Genomic DNA, 26715 nt, shown 5'->3' with positions numbered 1-26715 from the left:
GATAGGGGGTAGTGGGTAGGGGATAGGAGGGATAGGGGGGATAGAGGGCAAGGTAACACTCTGTTGCAGTCCTGGTGGGAGGGAGGAAGGGATAGGGGGTAGGGGATAGGAGGGATAGGGGGGATAGAGGGCAAGGTAACACTCTGTTCCAATCCTGGTGGGAGGGAGGAAGGGATAGGGGGTAGGGGATAGGAGGGATAGGGGGGATAGAGGGCAAGGTAACACTCTGTTCCAATCCTGGTGGGAGGGAGGAAGGCATAGGGGGTAGGGGATAGGAGGGATAGGGGGGATAGAGGGCAAGGTAACACTCTGTTCCAGTCCTGGTGGGAGGGAGGAAGGGATAGGGGGTAGGGGATAGGAGGGATAGGGGGGATAGAGGGCAAGGTAACACTCTGTTCCAGTCCTGGTGGGAGGGAGGAAGGGATAGGGGGGATAGAAGGCAAGGTAACACTCTGTTCCAGTCCTGGTGGGAGGGAGGAAGGGATAGGCGGGATAGAGGGCAAGGTAACACTCTGTTCCAGTCCTGGTGGGAGGGAGGAAGGGATAGGGGGTAGGGGATAGGAGGGATAGGGGGGATAGAGGGCAAGGTAACACTCTGTTCCAGTCCTGGTGGGAGGGAGGAAGGGATAGGGGGTAGGGGGTAGGGGATAGGAGGGATAGGGGGATAGAGGGCAAGGTAACACTCTGTTCCAGTCCTGGTGGGAGGGAGGAAGGGATAGGGGGGATAGAGGGCAAGGTAACACTCTGTTCCAGTCCTGGTGGGAGGGAGGAAGGGATAGGCGGGATAGAGGGCAAGGTAACATTCTGTTCCAGTCCTGGTGGGAGGGAGGAAGGGATAGGGGGTAGGGGATAGGAGGGATAGGGGGGATAGAGGGCAAGGTAACACTCTGTTCCAGTCCTGGTGGGAGGGAGGAAGGGATAGGGGGTAGGGGGTAGGGGATAGGAGGGATAGGGGGGATAGAGGGCAAGGTAACACTCTGTTCCAATCCTGGTGGGAGGGAGGAAGGGATAGGGGGTAGGGTATAGGAGGGATAGGGGGGATAGAGGGCAAGGTAACACTCTGTTGCAGTCCTGGTGGGAGGGAGGAAGGGATAGGCGGGATAGAGGGCAAGGTAACACTCTGTTGCAGTCCTGGTGGGAGGGAGGAAGGGATAGGCGGGATAGAGGGCAAGGTAACACTCTGTTCCAGTCCTGGTGGGAGGGAGGAAGGGATAGGGGGTAGGGGATAGGAGGGATAGGGGGGATAGGGGGGATAGAGGGCAAGGTAACACTCTGTTCCAGTCCTGGTGGGAGGGAGGAAGGGATAGGGGGTAGGGGATAGGAGGGATAGGGGGGATAGAGGGCAAGGTAACACTCTGTTCCAATCCTGGTGGGAGGGAGGAAGGGATAGGGGGTAGGGGATAGGAGGGATAGGGGGGATAGAGGGCAAGGTAACACTCTGTTCCAATCCTGGTGGGAGGGAGGAAGGGATAGGGGGTAGGGGATAGGAGGGATAGGGGGGATAGAGGGCAAGGTTACACTCTGTTCCAATCCTGGTGGGAGGGAGGTGGGATAGGGGGTAGTGGGTAGGGGATAGGAGGGATAGGGGGGATAGAGGGCAAGGTAACACTCTGTTGCAGTCCTGGTGGGAGGGAGGAAGGGATAGGGGGTAGGGGATAGGAGGGATAGGGGGGATAGAGGGCAAGGTAACACTCTGTTCCAATCCTGGTGGGAGGGAGGAAGGGATAGGGGGTAGGGGATAGGAGGGATAGGGGGGATAGAGGGCAAGGTAACACTCTGTTCCAATCCTGGTGGGAGGGAGGAAGGCATAGGGGGTAGGGGATAGGAGGGATAGGGGGGATAGAGGGCAAGGTAACACTCTGTTCCAGTCCTGGTGGGAGGGAGGAAGGGATAGGGGGTAGGGGATAGGAGGGATAGGGGGGATAGAGGGCAAGGTAACACTCTGTTCCAGTCCTGGTGGGAGGGAGGAAGGGATAGGGGGGATAGAAGGCAAGGTAACACTCTGTTCCAGTCCTGGTGGGAGGGAGGAAGGGATAGGCGGGATAGAGGGCAAGGTAACACTCTGTTCCAGTCCTGGTGGGAGGGAGGAAGGGATAGGGGGTAGGGGATAGGAGGGATAGGGGGGATAGAGGGCAAGGTAACACTCTGTTCCAGTCCTGGTGGGAGGGAGGAAGGGATAGGGGGTAGGGGGTAGGGGATAGGAGGGATAGGGGGATAGAGGGCAAGGTAACACTCTGTTCTAATCCTGGCAAGAGGGAGGAAGGGATAGGGGGTAGGGGATAGGAGGGATAGGGGGGATAGAGGGCAAGGTAACACTCTGTTGCAGTCCTGGTGGGAGGGAGGAAGGGATAGGCGGGATAGAGGGCAAGGTAACACTCTGTTGCAGTCCTGGTGGGAGGGAGGAAGGGATAGGCGGGATAGAGGGCAAGGTAACACTCTGTTCCAGTCCTGGTGGGAGGGAGGAAGGGATAGGGGGTAGGGGATAGGAGGGATAGGGGGGATAGGGGGGATAGAGGGCAAGGTAACACTCTTTTCCAGTCCTGGTGGGAGGGAGGAAGGGATAGGGGGTAGGGGATAGGAGGGATAGGGGGGATAGAGGGCAAGGTAACACTCTGTTCCAATCCTGGTGGGAGGGAGGAAGGGATAGGGGGTAGGGGATAGGAGGGGTAGGGGGATAGAGGGCAAGGTAACACTCTGTTCCAATCCTGGTGGGAGGGAGGAAGGGATAGGGGGTAGGGGATAGGAGGGATAGGGGGGATAGAGGGCAAGGTAACACTCTGTTCCAATCCTGGTGGGAGGGAGGAAGGGATAGGGGGTAGGGGGTAGGGGATAGGAGGGATGGGGGGATAGAGGGCAAGGTAACACTCTGTTGCAGTCCTGGTGGGAGGGAGGAAGGGATAGGGGGTAGGGGATAGGAGGGATAGGGGGGATAGAGGGCAAGGTAACACTCTGTTCCAATCCTGGTGGGAGGGAGGAAGGGATAGGGGGTAGGGGATAGGAGGGATAGGGGGGATAGAGGGCAAGGTAACACTCTGTTCCAATCCTGGTGGGAGGGAGGAAGGGATAGGGGTAGGGGATAGGAGGGATAGGGGGGATAGAGGGCAAGGTAACACTCTGTTCCAGTCCTGGTGGGAGGGAGGAAGGGATAGGGGGTAGGGGATAGGAGGGATAGGGGGGATAGAGGGCAAGGTAACACTCTGTTCCAGTCCTGGTGGGAGGGAGGAAGGGATAGGCGGGATAGAGGGCAAGGTAACACTCTGTTCCAGTCCTGGTGGGAGGGAGGAAGGGATGGGGGTAGGGGATAGGAGGGATAGAGGGCAAGGTAACACTCTCTTCCAGTCCTGGTGGGAGGGAGGAAGGGATAGGGGGTAGGGGATAGGAGGGATAGGGGGGATAGAGGGCAAGGTAACACTCTGTTCCAATCCTGGTGGGAGGGAGGAAGGGATAGGGGGTAGGGGATAGGAGGGATAGGGGGGATAGAGGGCAAGGTAACACTCTGTTGCAGTCCTGGTTGGAGGGAGGAAGGGATAGGTGGGATAGAGGGCAAGGTAAAACTCTGTTGCAGTCCTGGTGGGAGGGAGGAAGGGATAGGCGGGATAGAGGGCAAGGTAACACTCTGTTCCAGTCCTGGTGGGAGGGAGGAAGGGATAGGGGGTAGGGGATAGGAGGGATAGGGGGGATAGGGGGGATAGGGGGCAAGGTAACACTCTGTTGCAGTCCTGGTGGGAGGGAGGAAGGGATAGGGGGTAGGGGATAGGAGGGATAGGGGGGATAGAGGGCAAGGTAACACTCTGTTGCAGTCCTGGTTGGAGGGAGGAAGGGATAGGTGGGATAGAGGGCAAGGTAAAACTCTGTTGCAGTCCTGGTGGGAGGGAGGAAGGGATAGGCGGGATAGAGGGCAAGGTAACACTCTGTTCCAGTCCTGGTGGGAGGGAGGAAGGGATAGGGGGTAGGGGATAGGAGGGATAGGGGGGATAGGGGGGATAGGGGGCAAGGTAACACTCTGTTCCAGTCCTGGTGGGAGGGAGGAAGGGATAGGGGGTAGGGGATAGGAGGGATAGGGGGGATAGAGGGCAAGGTAACACTCTGTTCTAATCCTGGTGGGAGGGAGGAAGGGATAGGGGGTAGGGGGTAGGGGATAGGAGGGATAGGGGGGATAGAGGGCAAGGTAACACTCTGTTGCAGTCCTGGTGGGAGGGAGGAAGGGATAGGGGGTAGGGGATAGGAGGGATAGGGGGGATAGAGGGCAAGGTAACACTCTGTTCCAATCCTGGTGGGAGGGAGGAAGGGATAGGGGGTAGGGGATAGGAGGGATAGGGGGGATAGAGGGCAAGGTAACACTCTGTTCCAGTCCTGGTGGGAGGGAGGAAGGGATAGGGGGTAGGGGATAGGAGGGATAGGGGGATAGAGGGCAAGGTAACACTCTGTTCCAGTCCTGGTGGGAGGGAGGAAGGGATAGGGGGGATAGAGGGCAAGGTAACACTCTGTTCCAGTCCTGGTGGGAGGGAGGAAGGGATAGGCGGGATAGAGGGCAAGGTAACACTCTGTTCCAGTCCTGGTGGGAGGGAGGAAGGGATAGGGGGTAGGGGATAGGAGGGATAGAGGGCAAGGTAACACTCTGTTCCAGTCCTGGTGGGAGGGAGGAAGGGATAGGGGGTAGGGGATAGGAGGGATAGGGGGGATAGAGGGCAAGGTAACACTCTGTTGCAGTCCTGGTGGGAGGGAGGAAGGGATAGGCGGGATAGAGGGCAAGGTAACACTCTGTTGCAGTCCTGGTGGGAGGAAGGAAGGGATAGGCGGGATAGAGGGCAAGGTAACACTCTGTTCCAGTCCTGGTGGGAGGGAGGAAGGGATAGGGGTAGGGGATAGGAGGGATAGGGGGGATAGGGGGGATAGAGGGCAAGGTAACACTCTGTTCCAATCCTGGTGGGAGGGAGGAAGGGATAGGGGGTAGGGGATAGGAGGGATAGGGGGGATAGAGGGCAAGGTAACACTCTGTTCCAATCCTGGTGGGAGGGAGGAAGGGATAGGGGGTAGGGGATAGGAGGGATAGGGGGGATAGAGGGCAAGGTAACACTCTGTTCCAATCCTGGTGGGAGGGAGGAAGGGATAGGGGGTAGGGGGTAGGGGATAGGAGGGATAGGGGGATAGAGGGCAAGGTAACACTCTGTTGCAGTCCTGGTGGGAGGGAGGAAGGGATATGGGGTAGGGGATAGGAGGGATAGGGGGGATAGAGGGCAAGGTAACACTCTGTTCCAATCCTGGTGGGAGGGAGGAAGGGATAGGGGGTAGGGGATAGGGGGGATAGAGGGCAAGGTAACACTCTGTTCAAGTCCTGGTGGGAGGGAGGAAGGGATAGGGGGTAGGGGATAGGAGGGATAGGGGGATAGAGGGCAAGGTAACACTCTGTTCCATTCCTGGTGGGAGGGAGGAAGGGATAGGGGGTAGGGGATAGGAGGGATAGGGGGGATATAGGGCAAGGTAACACTCTGTTCCAGTCCTGGTGGGAGGGAGGAAGGGATAGGGGGGATAGAGGGCAAGGTAACACTCTGTTCCAGTCCTGGTGGGAGGGAGGAAGGGATAGGGGGGATAGAGGGCAAGGTAACACTCTGTTCCAGTCCTGGTGGGAGGGAGGAAGGGATAGGGGGTAGGGGATAGGGGGGATAGGGGGGATAGAGGGCAAGGTAACACTCTGTTCCAGTCCTGGTGGGAGGGAGGAAGGGATAGGGGGTAGGGGGTAGGGGATAGGAGGGATAGGGGGGGATAGAGGGCAAGGTAACACTATGTTCCAATCCTGGTGGAAGAGAGGAAGGGATAGGGGGTAGGGGATAGGAGGGATAGGGGGGGATAGAGGGCAAGGTAACACTCTGTTGCAGTCCTGGTGGGAGGGAGGAAGGGATAGGCGGGATAGAGGGCAAGGTAACACTCTGTTGCAGTCCTGGTGGGAGGGAGGAAGGGATAGGCGGGATAGAGGGCAAGGTAACACTCTGTTCCAGTCCTGGTGGGAGGGAGGAAGGGATAGGGGGTAGGGGGTAGGGGATAGGAGGGATAGGGGGCATAGAGGGCAAGGTAACACTCTGTTCCAGTCCTGGTGGGAGGGAGGAAGGGATAGGGGGGATAGAGGGCAAGGTAACACTCTGTTCCAGTCCTGGTGGGAGGGAGGAAGGGATAGGGGGTAGGGGGTAGGTGATAGGAGGGATAGAGGGCAAGGTAACACTCTGTTCCAATCCTAGTGGGAGGGAGGAAGGGATAGGGGGTAGGGGATAGGAGGGATAGGGGGGATAGAGGGCAAGGTAACACTCTGTTGCAGTCCTGGTGGGAGGGAGGAAGGGATAGGCGGGATAGAGGGCAAGGTAACACTCTGTTCCAATCCTGGTGGGAGGGAGGAAGGGATAGGGGGTAGGGGATAGGAGGGATAGGGGGGATAGAGGGCAAGGTAACACTCTGTTCCAATCCTGGTGGGAGGGAGGAAGGCATAGGGGGTAGGGGATAGGAGGGATAGGGGGGATAGAGGGCAAGGTAACACTCTGTTCCAGTTCTGGTGGGAGGGAGGAAGGGATAGGGGGTAGGGGATAGGAGGGATAGGGGGGATAGAGGGCAAGGTAACACTCTGTTCCAGTCCTGGTGGGAGGGAGGAAGGGATAGGGGGGATAGAGGGCAAGGTAACACTCTGTTCCAGTCCTGGTGGGAGGGAGGAAGGGATAGGCGGGATAGAGGGCAAGGTAACACTCTGTTCCAGTCCTGGTGGGAGGGAGGAAGGGATAGGGGGTAGGGGATAGGAGGGATAGGGGGGATAGAGGGCAAGGTAACACTCTGTTCCAGTCCTGGTGGGAGGGAGGAAGGGATAGGGGGTAGGGGGTAGGGGATAGGAGGGATAGGGGGATAGAGGGCAAGGTAACACTCTGTTCCAATCCTGGCAAGAGGGAGGAAGGGATAGGGGGTAGGGGATAGGAGGGATAGGGGGGATAGAGGGCAAGGTAACACTCTGTTGCAGTCCTGGTGGGAGGGAGGAAGGGATAGGCGGGATAGAGGGCAAGGTAACACTCTGTTGCAGTCCTGGTGGGAGGGATGAAGGAATGGGCGGGATAGAGGGCAAGGTAACACTCTGTTCCAGTCCTGGTGGGAGGGAGGAAGGGATAGGGGGTAGGGGATAGGGGGGATAGGGGGGATAGAGGGCAAGGTAACACTCTTTTCCAGTCCTGGTGGGAGGGAGGAAGGGATAGGGGGTAGGGGATAGGAGGGATAGGAGGGATAGAGGGCAAGGTAACACTCTGTTCCAATCCTGGTGGGAGGGAGGAAGGGATAGGGGGTAGGGGATAGGAGGGGTAGGGGGATAGAGGGCAAGGTAACACTCTGTTCCAATCCTGGTGGGAGGGAGGAAGGGATAGGGGGTAGGGGATAGGAGGGATAGGGGGGATAGAGGGCAAGGTAACACTCTGTTCCAATCCTGGTGGGAGGGAGGAAGGGATAGGGGGTAGGGGGTAGGGGATAGGAGGGATGGGGGGATAGAGGGCAAGGTAACACTCTGTTGCAGTCCTGGTGGGAGGGAGGAAGGGATAGGGGGTAGGGGATAGGAGGGATAGGGGGGATAGAGGGCAAGGTAACACTCTGTTCCAATCCTGGTGGGAGGGAGGAAGGGATAGGGGGTAGGGGATAGGAGGGATAGGGGGGATAGAGGGCAAGGTAACACTCTGTTCCAATCCTGGTGGGAGGGAGGAAGGGATAGGGGTAGGGGATAGGAGGGATAGGGGGGATAGAGGGCAAGGTAACACTCTGTTCCAGTCCTGGTGGGAGGGAGGAAGGGATAGGGGGTAGGGGATAGGAGGGATAGGGGGGATAGAGGGCAAGGTAACACTCTGTTCCAGTCCTGGTGGGAGGGAGGAAGGGATAGGCGGGATAGAGGGCAAGGTAACACTCTCTTCCAGTCCTGGTGGGAGGGAGGAAGGGATAGGGGGTAGGGGGTAGGGGATAGGAGGGATAGGGGGGATAGAGGGCAAGGTAACACTCTGTTCCAATCCTGGTGGGAGGGAGGAAGGGATAGGGGGTAGGGGATAGGAGGGATAGGGGGGATAGAGGGCAAGGTAACACTCTGTTGCAGTCCTGGTTGGAGGGAGGAAGGGATAGGTGGGATAGAGGGCAAGGTAAAACTCTGTTGCAGTCCTGGTGGGAGGGAGGAAGGGATAGGCGGGATAGAGGGCAAGGTAACACTCTGTTCCAGTCCTGGTGGGAGGGAGGAAGGGATAGGGGTTAGGGGATAGGGGGGATAGGGGGGATAGGGGGGATAGGGGGCAAGGTAACACTCTGTTCCAGTCCTGGTGGGAGGGAGGAAGGGATAGGGGGTAGGGGATAGGAGGGATAGGGGGGATAGAGGGCAAGGTAACACTCTGTTCTAATCCTGGTGGGAGGGAGGAAGGGATAGGGGGTAGGGGATAGGAGGGATAGGGGGGATAGAGGGCAAGGTAACACTCTGTTCCAATCCTGGTGGGAGGGGGGAAGGGGTAGGGGGTAGGGGATAGGAGGGATAGGTAGGATAGAGGGCAAGGTAACACTCTGTTCCAATCCTGGTGGGAGGGAGGAAGGGATAGGGGGTAGGGGGTAGGGGATAGGAGGGATAGGGGGGATAGAGGGCAAGGTAACACTCTGTTGTAGTCCTGGTGGGAGGGAGGAAGGGATAGGGGGTAGGGGATAGGAGGGATAGGGGGGATAGAGGGCAAGGTAACACTCTGTTCCAATCCTGGTGGGAGGGAGGAAGGGATAGGGGGTAGGGGATAGGAGGGATAGGGGGGATAGAGGGCAAGGTAACACTCTGTTCCAGTCCTGGTGGGAGGGAGGAAGGGATAGGGGGTAGGGGATAGGAGGGATAGGGGGATAGAGGGCAAGGTAACACTCTGTTCCAGTCCTGGTGGGAGGGAGGAAGGGATGGGGGGATAGAGGGCAAGGTAACACTCTGTTCCAGTCCTGGTGGGAGGGAGGAAGGGATAGGCGGGATAGAGGGCAAGGTAACACTCTGTTCCAGTCCTGGTGGGAGGGAGGAAGGGATAGGGGGTAGGGGATAGGAGGGATAGAGGGCAAGGTAACACTCTGTTCCAGTCCTGGTGGGAGGGAGGAAGGGATAGGGGGTAGGGGATAGGAGGGATAGGGGGGATAGAGGGCAAGGTAACACTCTGTTGCAGTCCTGGTGGGAGGGAGGAAGGGATAGGCTGGATAGAGGGCAAGGTAACACTCTGTTGCAGTCCTGGTGGGAGGAAGGAAGGGATAGGCGGGATAGAGGGCAAGGTAACACTCTGTTCCAGTCCTGGTGGGAGGGAGGAAGGGATAGGGGTAGGGGATAGGAGGGATAGGGGGGATAGGGGGGATAGAGGGCAAGGTAACACTCTGTTCCAATCCTGGTGGGAGGGAGGAAGGGATAGGGGGTAGGGGATAGGAGGGATAGGGGGGATAGAGGGCAAGGTAACACTCTGTTCCAATCCTGGTGGGAGGGAGGAAGGGATAGGGGGTAGGGGGTAGGGGATAGGAGGGATAGGGGGGATAGAGGGCAAGGTAACACTCTGTTGCAGTCCTGGTGGGAGGGAGGAAGGGATATGGGGTAGGGGATAGGAGGGATAGGGGGGATAGAGGGCAAGGTAACACTCTGTTCCAATCCTGGTGGGAGGGAGGAAGGGATAGGGGGTAGGGGATAGGGGGGATAGAGGGCAAGGTAACACTCTGTTCAAGTCCTGGTGGGAGGGAGGAAGGGATAGGGGGTAGGGGATAGGAGGGATAGAGGGGATAGAGGGCAAGGTAACACTCTGTTCCAGTCCTGGTGGGAGGGAGGAAGGGATAGGGGGTAGGGGATAGGAGGGATAGGGGGGATATAGGGCAAGGTAACACTCTGTTCCAGTCCTGGTGGGAGGGAGGAAGGGATAGGGGGGATAGAGGGCAAGGTAACACTCTGTTCCAGTCCTGGTGGGAGGGAGGAAGGGATAGGGGGGATAGAGGGCAAGGTAACACTCTGTTCCAGTCCTGGTGGGAGGGAGGAAGGGATAGGGGGTAGGGGATAGGGGGGATAGGGGGGATAGAGGGCAAGGTAACACTCTGTTCCAGTCCTGGTGGGAGGGAGGAAGGGATAGGGGGTAGGGGGTAGGGGATAGGAGGGATAGGGGGGATAGAGGGCAAGGTAACACTCTGTTCCAATCCTGGTGGAAGGGAGGAAGGGATAGGGGGTAGGGGATAGGAGGGATAGGGGGGGATAGAGGGCAAGGTAACACTCTGTTGCAGTCCTGGTGGGAGGGAGGAAGGGATAGGCGGGATAGAGGGCAAGGTAACACTCTGTTGCAGTCCTGGTGGGAGGGAGGAAGGGATAGGCGGGATAGAGGGCAAGGTAACACTCTGTTCCAGTCCTGGTGGGAGGGAGGAAGGGGTAGGGGGTAGGGGATAGGAGGGATAGGGGGATAGAGGGCAAGGTAACACTCTGTTCCAGTCCTGGTGGGAGGGAGGAAGGGATAGGGGGGATAGAGGGCAAGGTAACACTCTGTTCCAGTCCTGGTGGGAGGGAGGAAGGGATAGGGGGTAGGGGGTAGGTGATAGGAGGGATAGAGGGCAAGGTAACACTCTGTTCTAATCCTAGTGGGAGGGAGGAAGGGATAGGGGGTAGGGGATAGGAGGGATAGGGGGGATAGAGGGCAAGGTAACACTCTGTTGCAGTCCTGGTGGGAGGGAGGAAGGGATAGGCGGGATAGAGGGCAAGGTAACACTCTGTTGCAGTCCTGGTGGGAGGGAGGAAGGGATAGGGGGGATAGAGGGCAAGGTAACACTCTGTTGCAGTCCTGGTGGGAGGGAGGAAGGGATAGGGAGGATAGAGGGCAAGGTAACACTCTGTTCCAGTCCTGGTGGGAGGGAGGAAGGGATAGGCGGGATAGAGGGCAAGGTAACACTCTGTTCCAGTCCTGGTGGGAGGGAGGAAGGGATAGGGGGTAGGGGATAGGAGGGATAGGGGGGATAGAGGGCAAGGTAACACTCTGTTCCAGTCCTGGTGGGAGGGAGGAAGGGATAGGGGGTAGGGGATAGGAGGGATAGGGGGGATAGAGGGCAAGGTAACACTCTGTTCCAGTCCTGGTGGGAGGGAGGAAGGGATAGGGGGTAGGGGATAGGAGGGATAGGGGGGATAGAGGGCAAGGTAACACTCTGTTCCAATCCTGGTGGGAGGGAGGAAGGGATAGGGGGTAGGGGATAGGAGGGATAGGGGGGATAGAGGGCAAGGTAACACTCTGTTCCAATCCTGGTGGGAGGGAGGAAGGGATAGGGGGTAGGGGGTAGGGGATAGGAGGGATAGGGGGGATAGAGGGCAAGGTAACACTCTGTTGCAGTCCTGGTGGGAGGGAGGAAGGGATAGGGGGTAGGGGATAGGAGGGATAGGGGGGATAGAGGGCAAGGTAACACTCTGTTCCAATCCTGGTGGGAGGGAGGAAGGGATAGGGGGTAGGGGATAGGGGGGATAGAGGGCAAGGTAACACTCTGTTCAAGTCCTGGTGGGAGGGAGGAAGGGATAGGGGGTAGGGGATAGGAGGGATAGGGGGGATAGAGGGCAAGGTAACACTCTGTTCAAGTCCTGGTGGGAGGGAGGAAGGGATAGGGGGTAGGGGATAGGAGGGATAGGGGGGATAGAGGGCAAGGTAACACTCTGTTCCAGTCCTGGTGGGAGGGAGGAAGGGATAGGGGGGATAGAGGGCAAGGTAACACTCTGTTCCAGTCCTGGTGGGAGGGAGGAAGGGATAGGCAGGATAGAGGGCAAGGTAACACTCTGTTCCAGTCCTGGTGGGAGGGAGGAAGGGATAGGGGGTAGGGGATAGGAGGGATAGGGGGGATAGAGGGCAAGGTAACACTCTGTTGCAGTCCTGGTGGGAGGGAGGAAGGGATAGGGGGTAGGGGATAGGAGGGATAGGGGGGATAGAGGGCAAGGTAACACTCTGTTCCAATCCTGGTGGGAGGGAGGAAGGGATAGGGGGTAGGGGATAGGGGGGATAGAGGGCAAGGTAACACTCTGTTCAAGTCCTGGTGGGAGGGAGGAAGGGATAGGGGGTAGGGGATAGGAGGGATAGGGGGGATAGGGGGGATAGGGGGCAAGGTAACACTCTGTTCCAGTCCTGGTGGGAGGGAGGAAGGGATAGGGGGTAGGGGATAGGAGGGATAGGGGGGATAGGGGGGATAGAGGGCAAGGTAACACTCTTTTCCAGTCCTGGTGGGAGGGAGGAAGGGATAGGGGGTAGGGGATAGGAGGGATAGGGGGGATAGAGGGCAAGGTAACACTCTGTTCCAATCCTGGTGGGAGGGAGGAAGGGATAGGGGGTAGGGGATAGGAGGGGTAGGGGGGATAGAGGGCAAGGTAACACTCTGTTCCAATCCTGGTGGGAGGGAGGAAGGGATAGGGGGTAGGGGATAGGAGGGATAGGGGGGATAGAGGGCAAGGTAACACTCTGTTCCAGTCCTGGTGGGAGGGAGGAAGGGATAGGGGGTAGGGGATAGGAGGGATAGGGGGGACAGAGGGCAAGGTAAAACTCTGTTCCAGTCCTGGTGGGAGGGAGGAAGGGATAGGGGGTAGGGGATAGGAGGGGATAGAGGGCAAGGTAACACTTTGTTCCAGTCCTGGTGGGAGGGAGGAAGGGATAGGGGGTAGGGGATAGGAGGGGATAGAGGGCAAGGTAACACTCTGTTCCAGTCCTGGTGGGAAGGAGGAAGGGATAGGGGGGATAGAGGGCAAGGTAACTCTCTGTTCCAGTCCTGGTGGGAGGGAGGAAGGGATAGGGGGTAGGGTATAGGAGGGATAGGGGGGATAGAGGGCAAGGTAACACTCTGTTCCAGTCCTGGTGGGAGGGAGGAAGGGATAGGGGGTAGGGGATAGGAGGGATAGGGGGGATAGAGGGCAAGGTAACACTCTGTTCCAGTCCTGGTGGGAGGGAGGAAGGGATAGGGGGTAGGGGATAGGAGGGGATAGAGGGCAAGGTAACACTCTGTTCCAGTCCTGGTGGGAGGGAGGAAGGGATAGGGGATAGGGGGTAGGGGATAGGAGGGATAGGGGGGATAGAGGGCAAGGTAACACTCTGTTCCAGTCCTGGTGGGAGGGAGGAAGGGATAGGGGGGATAGAGGGCAAGGTAACACTCTGTTCCAGTCCTGGTGGGGGGGAGGAAGGGATAGGGGGGATAGAGGGCAAGGTAACACTCTGTTCCAGTCCTGGTGGGAGGGAGGAAGGGACAGGGGGATAGAGGGCAAGGTAACACTCTGTTCCAGTCCTGGTGGGAGGGAGGAAGGGATAGGGGGTAGGGGATAGGAGGGATATGGGGGATAGAGGGCAAGATAACACTCTGTTCCAGTCCTGGTGGGAGGGAGGAAGGGATAGGGGGATAGAGGGCAAGGTAACACTCTGTTCCAGTCCTGGTGGGAGGGAGGAAGGGATAGGGGGGATAGAGGGCAAGGTAACACTCTGTTCCAGTCCTGGAGCTCAACCAGCCTGCAGTGGGGCTCGTCAAGGGGTTTCATGTGATGATGAATTATCTGATTTGGGAGAGGGTGAGATTGCTAGTGATGATGATTTTGTCTAATAGTCTTTTTTCTCTCTCAAAATAGGGGAGGGTTTGGGGGGGGGGATTTACTAACAAGATTTTTCTGAGTAATATTTTGCAGATATAAGAATCTGAAGGGATTTGGAGGAGTTGGAGCGTTTTTTCCAAGGCATCTGGTGTGCCAGCAAAAAAAAAAAGCTTTCAACATCAATCAAGCCCAGTAAAGCAGGTGAGCCGCGGATTGATATTCATTACCCAAAAAGTTTCTAGGAAACGTAAAGCAACTGGAGTTGCTGGTAAGGCCGCGGAGGCTAGGTTTGTTGCCAAAATGAGGCACCTCCACTGTTACAGAATCTAATTTTGTAAATTTGCTAAGGAGAAGGATGGTAAGGACAAGAGTCATAGGTCTTAAAAGTTTTCCATATACGGGGATGTCGATGCTTTTGGGGTCATGTCTTGACAAGCATACCAAAAGACAAGATTTGGGATGGAGAGTTTGTGGTGGCGTTTCATGTTACTGCACAGGGAGATTCAATCCAAAGAAGGCTCTAGGGATGAGGCTGGGGAGCTACCTTAAAGACCCAGGGTTCCCACTAATATGGATTTTTTTACCACAAATTTTCTGTTTTTTGCAAGTGTTTCACGGTATAAGATTTCCAGAACGTCCAATCTCAATTTTAAATACTTGGATACGATTAGAAAGGCTCAGTCAAGATTTGTTTTTTTTTGCCCGGCTACATTATGACAAGATTTTTGAGCCCGTCTAGCCCTAGTTACAGAGAAGCCTTGGGGGTGATGTGGATAACAAATAAAGGGTGCAATAGATGTATCTCTCGGAGACCTTTCCCTACGATGCATACTGCTAGTGGGCTTGCTATTGCTCCCCACCCTAAGAGGGGCGGGCACTTGGGCAAAATCTCAAGATTTCGCTACAGGAGCCTGCTGGAATTCTAACAGGTTTTCCGACAGAAGGATCCATGTAAATATAGCTATGAATGTTCCAAATGTGGTCAACACCCCCTTTTTTGCAATGTTTTTAGTGAACAAAGATCCGGTTTCCCTACTAGTCCAGGTAGAGGGATGGGCGCCCCATTACAGCCTTACGTCAAAAAGCAGTTATGTTTGTAATGTTTACTTAATGTAGGTCAATCAGCAGTAATGGCTTTGGTGAGTCAGTGGTGTTAGCTTTATATCGTAGGTCCGGCAGTAGGCTTATATTTCTATATAATGCAGTGGTATTGTCTTTATGCTGTAGTATTGTCAGTGACGCCTTTGAATTGTAGTTAACATTAACATGGGCATTTTGTACTGTTCAGTCCATCAACACTTTATATATCCATGCTTTGTTCATAGCTTAAGTCTTTATCTTCAATAAAAAAGAAAAAAAAAAGCTTCGAGTCTGGAGTGGGGTAGTTTTAAAGAGAAGGTTTTCAGATCAAATTATTAAGGTCCTAGACACAGCAGGTTTGCTCTAAATTTAAAATCTGCTGAACAATTCCCACAGGTCATAACTCATAATACACTCTGAAATTGCGGAGAGTAGGTTGGCTGGCCCCCTTTCTTTTCTTGGCCTCTTCACAACCTTATCAATTCTCCTTTGGGGATGGTTCCTAGAAAGACTTAAGGAGATTTTCACTTGATACAACATTTTCCTGGCTACAACTTTTTGTCTGTGAACGATTTTATCACCAAGGAAGACACTGTGGTGCATTTTGTTTTAGTGGAGGTAGCTTTTGGTCTGGAAAGAAGGCCAGCTCAAGTGCGGAGTTAGCCAAAAGGACATTTCTTTGTCAACAAAGTTTTGCCCACGGGTTGTGCAGTCTCTAGTCAGCTGTTCGGAGATTTAAGCTCTTTTTCTGCAAGGGATTTTCTCATTCCGATCATCTCATTCCCAAGTGTCCCATTATATGGATAATTTTCTTTTTGTTCGATCACAAGGATCACAAAAGTGTGTCAAGGCACTCCATTTCTTTTAATCTTTGATGCAAGAGTTGGGCGGGCCTAAGGCTCAAGAGAAGTCAAAGTATCTTCTACATGCCTCATATTTTTCGGTATGTAGTTTATTGCAGTGAAAATGGAGGTAAGGTGACCAGTTACTAAAGTGCAGGGAATTGTGCACTTGCTGATACCTGCTAGGATGTCACCAAACTTACTCTTTTTGGAATACAGCGTTTACTAGGTCTCCTCAATTTTGCTTGCAGGGTACTAAATGCTGGGAGTTCTTTCTATTAGAGGTTGGGCGTTGCTATGGCTGCAGTTTCTTTTCCTCATCACAGGCTTGGAACGTCTCTGTCTATGAGATCCGATTCAGAGTTTGAGATAAGGTTTCTTAAAGTTTTTTGACGTTCTTCCTACCAGATCTCTGGGCGAACGTGTTGTATGGTTAGTAAAAAAACAAAAAAAAAGACGCTCTAGGAGATATTGGCTTTGGGCTTTTTAGGCCGGAAAAGGGTGTGTGGATTAATGAGAATAGCAGTATTTCATTCTTTGAATTCTTTCCTCTGATCGTAGTGTTGACAGTTTTGAGTAATTATTTTGCAGCAAATCAGTGCCTTTCATATCCACAGCAAACTGTAAGTGGATCTGGTAACTGGTAAGAAGGCAATAGCAAAATGTCTGCTTGACTTGTTGCAGAGATTCATGCTGTGTGCTGTGTCATGCTGTGTTACGTGCTTTTAATATAAAGTTTACAGTTCAGCATATATCTGGTCTGGACAATATTATAGAAGATGAGTGATCTTGTTCTCAGTAATAGCATTCCTTGTGTTTGGCACCCAAAGCAGACCAAGGAAAGATTTGATTCCTCAGGCGGTATGGTTTCTAGCGGGATGAAGATAAAGATGTTGGTGGGACTCTCTTTTGTTATCAGCGCATGCTTAGCTTACATAAGGGCTTGTGCGAATTTTCTCCAGTCATATACGGCTTGTTTAACAATGATCAAGTAGGCTCTTCACTCAGTAACATCAACATACTGTGTGTTATTCTGAGCAACATTGATAAGAATGTATCCCTTACCACCATTGCGGGGAAGCCTTAAGGCATTTCTCTCTATGCTAAGTACTTTTGGGGTTATGACCCCTTTCTAGATGATTTGGGAATGAACAATTTTTCCTAGGTTGGCCTTATATACAGGGATGTGGCACTGTGCTGTGCAAACCCTCACATTTTTTCGTTACTGGGAGGTATTTGTACCAACACTGCCTAGACTTTGTTGTTCCACATTGGAAGCTTCATTATTTCAAGTCTGCATGTTATAGTTATTCTTTGGAGCTTTTAGGATATCCGAGTTAAGAAAATCAGTTTTTCCTGGGCTAAAATATTCCAATGTATCAACCACACCTAATTTGTTAAATATTCTTTTAGAATCATCTAAAACAGACCAAAGAAGACAAGGGGCTATGGTGGTATTGCGGAAGCTTAGCGGTCCGCTATGCCCATGATCAGCTTGTTTACAATTTGACCAATTTGAAAGTTATCTAAATACCAATTTTCTGTTTCAGCATCAGGATGGGTCTGCGTTGACAGGTTCACAGCTGTTAGTGGTCTCGAGAAAATTTTGCTTTTGTTAGGTCTTACATCTTTTAGAATTTGGTACTCATTCTATTAGAGTAGGAACAGCTCTGGAAACGGTCAGAGTTTTTTTTTTCTGTGCAGCAACCGTAAGGTTAGGCCGTTGGATAGCAAACTGCTAAGATATGTTAGAGATTTGAATGAGTTTTAGACATAGTTTTTGGTCTTGCTGACATCTTTTTTCTTTCCAGGTCGTCAAATCGCTTCTCCGGCATACATGACAAGCTTCTGGATCGTGGGACACTCCTATCTTAAGTTGGCAATCATGATGACTTATCTGTGTTGTCTTAGATCTAACTTAAGTTTTTATCTTTGAGTTTATTAGGATAAATGGTAAATGACTTGGTACAACTTTCTGTCTTTGTGTTACTGGGGGGCTTGATCTCTTGGTGATACCAAAAAATAAAATGTATTTGGCGAATATTTAAGAAAGTTCCTTGATCTATTGGGATGGCAACTTGGGGTTGAGGGCTGTATTGGCGGCAGCCCCTTAATTTGTGTTGACAACAAGAGTTTATGATCTGGCATTTTTATCTAAATTGGCTGTTGATACTGAACTGATTTGGGATTTTTGATTTCATCTTTGCTGAAAGGGGGAACTTTCACAATTTAAATCCTTAGCGGTGGGGGGGACAGGAAAAACGCCTTTGCAGGGTTTTTTCCTGGTGGCAGATTTGGACGCGATTGAGGCAGGCAGGAAGGGTTAGGGCAGGCAGAATAGCTTAGGACAGAGGGAAAACAGAGGACAGAGGAATGAGGCAGGAGGTAGGAAGGGGGACAAACTAAGGGGTTGGGGTCGAGGATCAAGGTGGGGGAAAATTCATGGCAATATGGGGGAAAAATTCATGGGGGATCAAGATGGGGAAAAAGTCATGGGGGATCAAGATGGGGAAAAAGTCATGGGGGATCCATACGGGGGAAAATTCATGGGGGATCAATATGGGGAAATTTCAGTGGGGATATTTCATGTGGGGTTACATGCAAATTCATTGATTGTATTATTGTATTGAATTGTCGTTGCTGAAATAAAAGCGACCTTTTAACCCCCATCGGTCTGCGATGTGATTCATTGCCCGAAGTCACTAAATGTGCGTTCCGTATAGTCTGCCCATCGAACGGGTATAAATTGACATGTCAATGCAGCTAAAATGTTACAAACATTCTTTGCCTATCCTGTCGTCAACCAATTTCTCTTTTTAAAGTCCTCCCTTTTTTCGAATGCTCATTTCATTTTATCTTTTCATTTCTGTTTACTTTTTGCAATTCTCGCCCCTCCCTTCTCCATTTATTATTTCTTCCAGTGCTTGCGGCCTGTAGGGATTTAATCCGGCACAAGCGCAATATTAAATCAGGCACGAGCGCAGTCTGCGGAGAAACACTTTTCCGTCCAGTAGCAACATTCCAAGCACTCTCCAAGCATGTCGTCATGGGGTTTGTGTGATGCTCACATGCCAAACCTGTGCGCAACAAGATGCAAAAGGAATCCAGGCACGTATTCAGGAAACGGCAAATGACAGCGGACACTGTACAGGTTCGCAAAGGCACAGGTTCGCATAGGCATAGCCTGCCCACAGGTTTCAGAGAATAGTTTGACGATTACTGTATTAAAATCGGTTTCTAAATTACTTGACTTGAGCGATATGTCAACCAAAAATATCTAGGGCAATTTTGCTGAAACCTACTTCTTCCGCATACTAACTTTAAGTCCTGGAGGGAAAGGAAACCCAAGTTTACTATTCTAGCAGCTTAAAATAAGAATATTTACGTTACCATATATCTGGAGATGCTTGACTTTCAAGACGTGCGTTTGCTTCAAGAAACATTTTCACTGAAAGGAAATGTACTTCACTCAAAAGGTCACAATGTCTAACACCTACCCACACGTTTAATGCATAAACATTCATTGCAACAGATACTTTATGGAATTTGTTTTCACAGCAGTCTTCTGCCTGCCTCACAAGGATCAATGAGTAACAGTGATTTGTCACGAAAACATAATTTAGAAGGTCACTGTAATACAATATTTTATCAAATGGATGGCCCATAAAAATGCCCAGTAGCTGTGTAAAAAGTTCAAAAGGAATGTTTGGAAGACCTCTCCCTTAAACAAATCACAGTGAACAATTTCCTACATTTCAATGCTACTTCGGTCATTTCTGTGAAGGGCAAGCAGTCGTAAAGCCCCACGCAAACAAGATATTCCGCCTCCAGAACATCCGTAAAAAGTACTAACAGCATAATATGAGCAAAAGTGTACGCGGGCCATGGCAAGATACATATGGCATCGAGTACCTCTTCAAGAGTTTAGCTTGTGTTCGCATGTTTACGTGCAGATTTTTCAAAAATCCTTATGCCAATAGCACTTGAAAAATATTATGCCACACAAGAGAATTATCAAGCAAGGTTTCTAAACGAAACAGGGACTAACTTTGCTTTTGTGTGTTTTGCATAGTGTGTAATCATGTGTTTTGTATATTGTAACTGTCACTGTACATAGGTAAACACAAAAAACAGAGTTCAAGGTCACCCGTAAAAAAATATATTGTCTATCATTATTAGTAAAGGCTGTATTTTTTTTAGATTTGCTATGCCAGTAGCTGAAACCCTTGCAAATGCAAGACCTAGTGCATTGCAAATGCTTGTTTTGTTAAAGTCACTCACTGGTGTGTGAGGTGGCTTAGTGGGTTCAGCCCTCCCAAGTGCCAGGCATCAGTGGTTAGACTAACGCATTTCAGTGCGGTGGTCCGCATCAGCGCACTGAAATATAAAGTAACACATTCATTGCGCCTCCTGAGACAGGGAAGCCGGAAGGCTGTTATTAGCACAGAGCAAAGTTGTGTATAGTCCGCACTGCTCTGAAAACCGCAGAGTGTTTGATAATTGACAGACTCTGACTGCTGCAGACCTGGGGAAGAAGGTGGCTCAGCTGCGATCTCTGGCTCTAATCACCAAGGCATATGATTCACAAGACATGAGGGCGTCAGGGAGACTCGCTGCAACAATGTGTCTCATGAATTGCCCAATGCCCGGTGCCAAGACAAGACTAAGGCAGACTGCCCGCGGTGTGAGAGCTGGCAGCATTGATAATTACAAACAGATGGCCCCTGTGGAGAATAAAGGAGAGAGAAGACCAAGGGGAACAAACACAAGTACAAAAGAAAAACCCAACTCTCCCTGCCAAATATAATAGGGCAAAACTCCTGAAATTTAAAGAGATAAATTAAGAGGAGCCAAAAACCTAAGAGTTATAGGTCATTTGTGTATTGTATTTTCTTTTTTATGTTATCACTGATAAGGCATACAAAAAATCACAATAACTTAAGGCACAGAACATCTGACCATTCATATAGCTAAAGACTTCCAAAATTCAATTATATGACATAATATATAGCAAGGTACATTAATGCAAATGCAGCCACCCAGCCATCATTTGGCCTACAAACACATACAGGTCAATCATTCCTCATACGCTCTCATAAACAACACAACAAAAATAAAATTAAACACAAGATTTGCTAAGGTCGGTCGTGCTTAATTACCAATAGTATAATAACTCTGATAAACTGATCTATCTCTGATGACGGACGGACACGCGACCTGACGTCAGAATTGAGTGCGGAGCTTGGAGCTGTGTGTGTAGTGCATAGGGGGCGGAGCCTCAAGCGGTAGCGGGTTTGGCTGGTTTGCAGCGACGGTGACGGTATTGGCGGCTGTGGCGGCAGCGGCTGTGCGGGATAACGCTTGGTGTGGAGCTGGTATGGAGGCTGCGGCAGCGGCGGGATAACGCTATTGGGGCTCCCGCGATTTTCCTGCGGTCTACCGTGGAGGGAGCTGGAAGGAGTTGGAGAGGCTTGCCAAGGTGAGTCTCCTGATTTCCCGATCTCCTGGGACCCCCAGTAGCCTCCCCTTGTGGGTTTAGTTCCCGCAGCTCTTAAGACTCCAATCCCCATCCACCAGTATAACACTATAGCATAGCGTCAGCCTGTAGCCGTCTTCTTTGGGCCGTCTTACTCACCGTATTACTCACTGTGTTACTCACCGTGTTACTTACGGTGTCAAAGACAGTGGATAGCATGGTTGCACTATCTTGTACTGCCTCGAACTGCAGCTGCCAAACCTGCTAGCCCTGCCCAGCCCGGTCTGGCTTGGTTGGCTCTGGCCTTGGTCACCCCACTTCTGCCCTGTGCTGCCCTAGTCCTGCTCTAGTGCTTGATCTGCCTGGTTTCGCTACCCCCTGCTCCGTCACCGAACCGACCCCCTGCTTACACTTTGGCCCTGACCTTACTGGTTTCTTGTTGGGACCATTGTATACACCCCGTATACCACCTCAGTTCCATTTCATTATTGAACTGATCGTGGTGGCAGGGCCACAAAGGCCACAGGGGTCATAAGGCAGGTTATCGTGGGCAGGGAGCCGGAGGGCGGTGGAAGAAAGGGGGGGTGTCCAAGAAGCAGTGCTCACAGCCGCAAGTCTCATTGCAAAACCAACAGAAGTAGAACCAGCTTTTCATTGGCAACGCAGTCAAAACAAGTAGAGCAATGAGATCCGGGAGAACAAGGAAGGTGCTCTCATCACCGAAACAAAAAAATTAAAACAGCTGGCAGCAGCGGCAGAGGGAGCTGCAGTGAAAGCTTTTAATCAACCGATGTCCATGTCTCCACCTGACTCTCTGAATCTCTCCCCCTATGGAAGAGACCTTGTTGGTAATAGAGACCGCATTTATTCGATCCTGGAATATTTTAAAAAAAACACCTGGACCACTTAAGCCCCTTAACCTTTTACAAACCTTGGAGGATCCCAAGGTTAGCAACGTCCAACAAATAACAGAGGCAACCATTCATAGTCATCAACTAGTAAAACCACACAGTCATTGGTTACCCCCAGTACTAATCCTAGCGTCAGATTATCTGAGGACGACTTGAAAATGCCCCCAGCGCTTCCCATGGTAACTTCTCCGGCCACCCAGCAGTCCTTATTTTATCATTCACTTTCACCACAGGAAAGACGCATGTCACTTGCTTTAAAAAATCACTCATGGACTGAAACAGCTGAATCAAAATCTATTGCTATGTTACAACAATCAGATATTTTCATGTCCATGTCACTTCAACAATTGTGTTCAAGCCCTTTACTTGCACAAAACAACCAATCTTCAAGTTTCAGAATACCTGGTCCCACCGTAACCCAATGGGAAAGATCTCCAAAGGAGAATGTTACACTGCTATTACTGCAAACGCTTTCAAACGTAGCAGCAACTACAGTAGCACTCACAGCTACTGCCTCAGCTGCAGCCACAGTTTTCACAAAGTCCAAACAAGGTTCTGTTAAAACAGACTTAAAAGACCAGTCGTCACTGGACCTATCCTTTTTTCTTAAAGACTCAGATAAATTATCCGATCTGAAATTAGAACCTGATCCACAAGCTGCCCCCCGATATCTATGTCAATCATCTCGCCACAACCGTTGCAAACTTTTCAATCCAGTCACGGCATTAAACTACCATTCTGACAAATTGGAGACGCAGGTTGACCTTTTGAACACCTTAGCCTTGTTTACAGCAGGCATCGACAATAAGTCTGCTGTTGTTCACCCATCATTGACAGCCTTTCAGCACTTCCAGCGTTTTTAACCTGTGTTTTAGATGAAGTCAAACAACTATCAGGAGGCAGTGCCAGCAAGGGCCAGGTTGAGGCCCAAGTACAGTGTACAGACCCTGACAAAATAAATGACAAGTCACCGATATCAGGAGCCGATGGGATCCTAGAAATCAAAGAGACAAAATCCTCTGAAGCACTTAAATCGCACCATACAGTCCAAGGGCTGATAAAGCTGGTCAAGCAGGCACCACCACTGTTGCTGAGCCCCCAAATTGTGAGTGGCTTAACAAATGCGGTCGATCCCCCTAAGGTAGACCTGGACCCTAAGCCATTCACCTCGGCCTCATACCCTCCTAAGATTATCTCTCAATTACTCCATCCTCTTAGTAAGAGAGAGAAAAAACGTCAATGCAAACAAAGAAACAAATTAATAATAAAACCTGTGGTGGTATCCCTTAAATTGTTTCCACTGTTTAAGAACTTGGATAATAAATGAGCTTTGAGCCACACTCCCACAAATCAGGACCAGTTGACTACAACAGCCCCACCAACGCTAAATGTCCAGCAGCTCACTCCGGCACACCACCAGGCTTAAACCAACTCCCCTTCCGGACGAAGAAGTCCTGCATTAAATCCTTATGAAGTTGTGGCTGTTGATAAACCAAAAGAGTTTTTAACTGGTATGGACCAAGTAACTGGTCAAACACAAGCAGTAAACACAAACTCACTTATTGAAACAATTATTCAACCTCAACCCATTCTCTATTCTCGTATTCAAACTGTCCCATCAAGAGCTGGAGACTACCAACCAAAAGTAACCTTTAAGAACATTTTAATGCTGCCTGAGGACTCTTTGATAACATTGGAAGGGCTCAGGCTAATCCTTTGTCTCACCCTGGAATAGCACCCAATCCTCTAATTGAAAAAAACACTTCAAATGACAAGGGTCATTGTCAATCAAGTCCTACCAGCGATTCCCAGCGTTTTAAAATTCTCCTTGTCCCTGAATATAAATCAAAAGGCCATCATGATGTTCTCAATAGAGCAATTATCATCAAATTATCGAAAGGAGTTCCAGGCCTCAATAAATTGGCATCTTAAGATATTGAATATACAGAATTTCTTCCGCCAAGAGGGTCGCAACCCTCTGAAGTAACCTTGGTGACATTTAAATCTGCTACTTGGGCTCGAGTTCTCCTAGCCTGTAAAGACATTTTTCAGTCATGGGGAATCAAAATCTATCCCCACTCCAACCCAGTCTACCCTATGGCACTAGCCAAGCAACCGGCCACTCAGATAAGTCTGTGTCAGACCTTGACCAGTGATACAAGCAAACCATACTCAATTCTAAAAAATGCAGTAGGAGACGCACCTCTAACAGGAAACCTATGGTCTGCGCTCCCGAATTGCAATGATACCCAAGACTGGGGGTGGCTATCAGCAGCCTTGTCTTGTTAAGACTCAGCCTGACCATTTGGACAAAATTTGTCAGAATTGAACCCTCTGGAGGCTGTCAAATTTAACATCCCCCAGTCACAACTTATAAATTCTATAAAACACCAGTCGCAGCCTCGCCTCTCCCTGTGTTCATGGAACATTAGTGGCCTTCACCTCAAAATGTCCTCACCAGAGACTCGAAATGTTACTTTTAGTCACGATCTAATTGCTGTTCAGTAAACATGGACCACTCGTAATTGTCCTATTGATGGATTTATTGAATACTGGAAACCAGCTGTCGGAGTCAGCAACCATGGTCGTCCCAAGGGAGGATTGTCTATCTACATCTCATGCAGCCTAAAGGGCCCAACAGATTTATTAAACTTCGATGAGGACTGGCTGCTCGGAGTTAAAGTTAGCTTGTGGAGACAACAGCGACCTCTGCTGTTGCTTAATGTTTACATCAATCCAAGCGTACGGACAAAAAGAGCTCACCTAAATCGCCTGCTTAACTTAATATCTTGAGCGAACTGGTTGTGGCCTTTCCCTATGCCGGTTGTTTGCTTACCGGGGACTTCAATACTAACTTGTTTCAGGGAAACCCGTCGGATTTGGAAGGTCTTCCCTCATTGTCTCTGTTGGCATAGAAGTCTCAGTCCAAACCTCCAAATCACTCATACTGCGCTTTGGGGGAGCTTTGTGTGTTGCAACTTTTTAGTGCAGGTTTCATTGTAATGAACAGCAGGTTCACGCAGGATACTCCCCCAAATTGGTCGTGGGCAAATGTACGAAAGTTTTCTTTTTTAGATTATACTATTTGTAACTTAGCCATGTTTTCTCATTTGGAAAACTACATCATTAAAGCTCGATCAGAGAGCGACCATCGACCACAAGTCGTCTTCATCAATACTAATCCAGTTTATCATAATTCCGCCCCAATAACTCATAAAGGAGTCCACTCAGAAAATGTAAAACGCTTAAGATGGAACGATGAAATTAGTACTAACATCAAGAAGGAATGTCTGTCTTTTTCACTAGGTGGCCCCTCTCCCATAGCTTCTCATATTGCTGATTGATCAAATTTTTGTTACCATCTGTTAAACCTTTTTCCATCGCATTCACACCCTCACACAACTATTTGTAGTTCCCAGTTTTCTATTTCAAGCCAAACCATGAAATTAAAAAATATCAGAAATACCGCCCTGCAGGCAACCAGGAAGCATCCAGAATCTAACGACCGTCTGATCGACTACAAAACTGCTAAAAAAAACTATAGACAGGCATACCAACAAGACAAACAATTCCATCTTGATCAATTTTGGTGCAAACTTCTTTGGGAAAGCAAAAAACGCAATTCACGAAACTTTTGGGCATTACTGAATAGACAACTTAATGGAACAACCAGACAGGGGAGTGCAAACATTGCTGAGGCAGAATGGGTTACATTTTTGACTGACCACTTTAAGGCCACTAGAGGTGCAGACTTTCTAGTAACAAACACCTCCATTATGTCCAAAGACGGGCCTTCGGAGCACCAGGATAGTTACCAAGAGCTGATGCAGCCTCAATGTGAAACTATCTTTATTACCCAAGCAAGGCTGGTCAAAATATTATCAAAAGCGAGACCAGACGGAGCGCCAGGTCCAAATGGTCTACCACAGGCCTTGTTTAAAGCATATGTTCCCTTGTCATACTTTAGAATTTGGGACCGCGTAGGAGGCAGGGCCCTACCCCTGTCTATCCCGGTATTAGCGAACCGCGAATGGTCAATGCGGTATGTACAAGTGCTTTGTGTAACGTTTTTAGCTATGAATGCACTATGTATACGTTATTATACATCACTACGTGGGTTCCATCTTAGAGCGGTGGCCATCTTATGGTTGCCCTCACATAGGCTACATATCATGAAGCAAATACGGGCCTTTTAGAGCACATGTGCCTTCCTTTGACTTCTCTGTGACCTGGGCAGCTTGGCTCCGCTGCCCCAGGTCAGTCTGGTCTCACGTGCTCCCCGTCCCCTGGCCACCTGTGATTAGCATCAGGGCTTAACACACCATAAAGTCTTTTCATCCTACACGAGCCTCCAGCTAATCTCTTTCGCACCTGACTATTCCTGCTTTATGGCTTGTTTTCCAAACAGGAGATGCTCATGTTTATTGGGGCCTATCGATATCTGATGTGGGATCTGAGCCTTGCTGGGTAAATAATTGTGGGCTGGCTTAACTGGAATGTGGGATGGTCATCATGACTCTGCCTTTTCGTTTGAAATGTATACATGTATATGGCCATACCATAAAACAAGGAATGTGTGCCTGAAGCATGATATTTTGTATTTAAGGAGAAGCCAGTTTCTGTGATTTTTAGCAGTCTCCTGAGAACATACACGCCGTTGTACTTCTAGGACGCCTGTAATTGGTCTGCAGCCAATAAACTGATCTTTGACTTCACCCAGAAGACTCTGTGTTTCTGTAGGTCTGAAACAGGAAGATCCCGAAGTCATAGGGTGTGTTCCCCTGCACCGCTGGGCTTAAAATTCCCAGTACTTCACCCTACTGGGCACAACAATTAGCAACC

This window comes from Triturus cristatus, chromosome 12 (assembly GCF_964204655.1).
Source record: "Triturus cristatus chromosome 12, aTriCri1.1, whole genome shotgun sequence".
Classification (NCBI taxonomy): domain Eukaryota; kingdom Metazoa; phylum Chordata; class Amphibia; order Caudata; family Salamandridae; genus Triturus; species Triturus cristatus.
Note: the sequence above shows the minus strand (reverse complement) of the source record.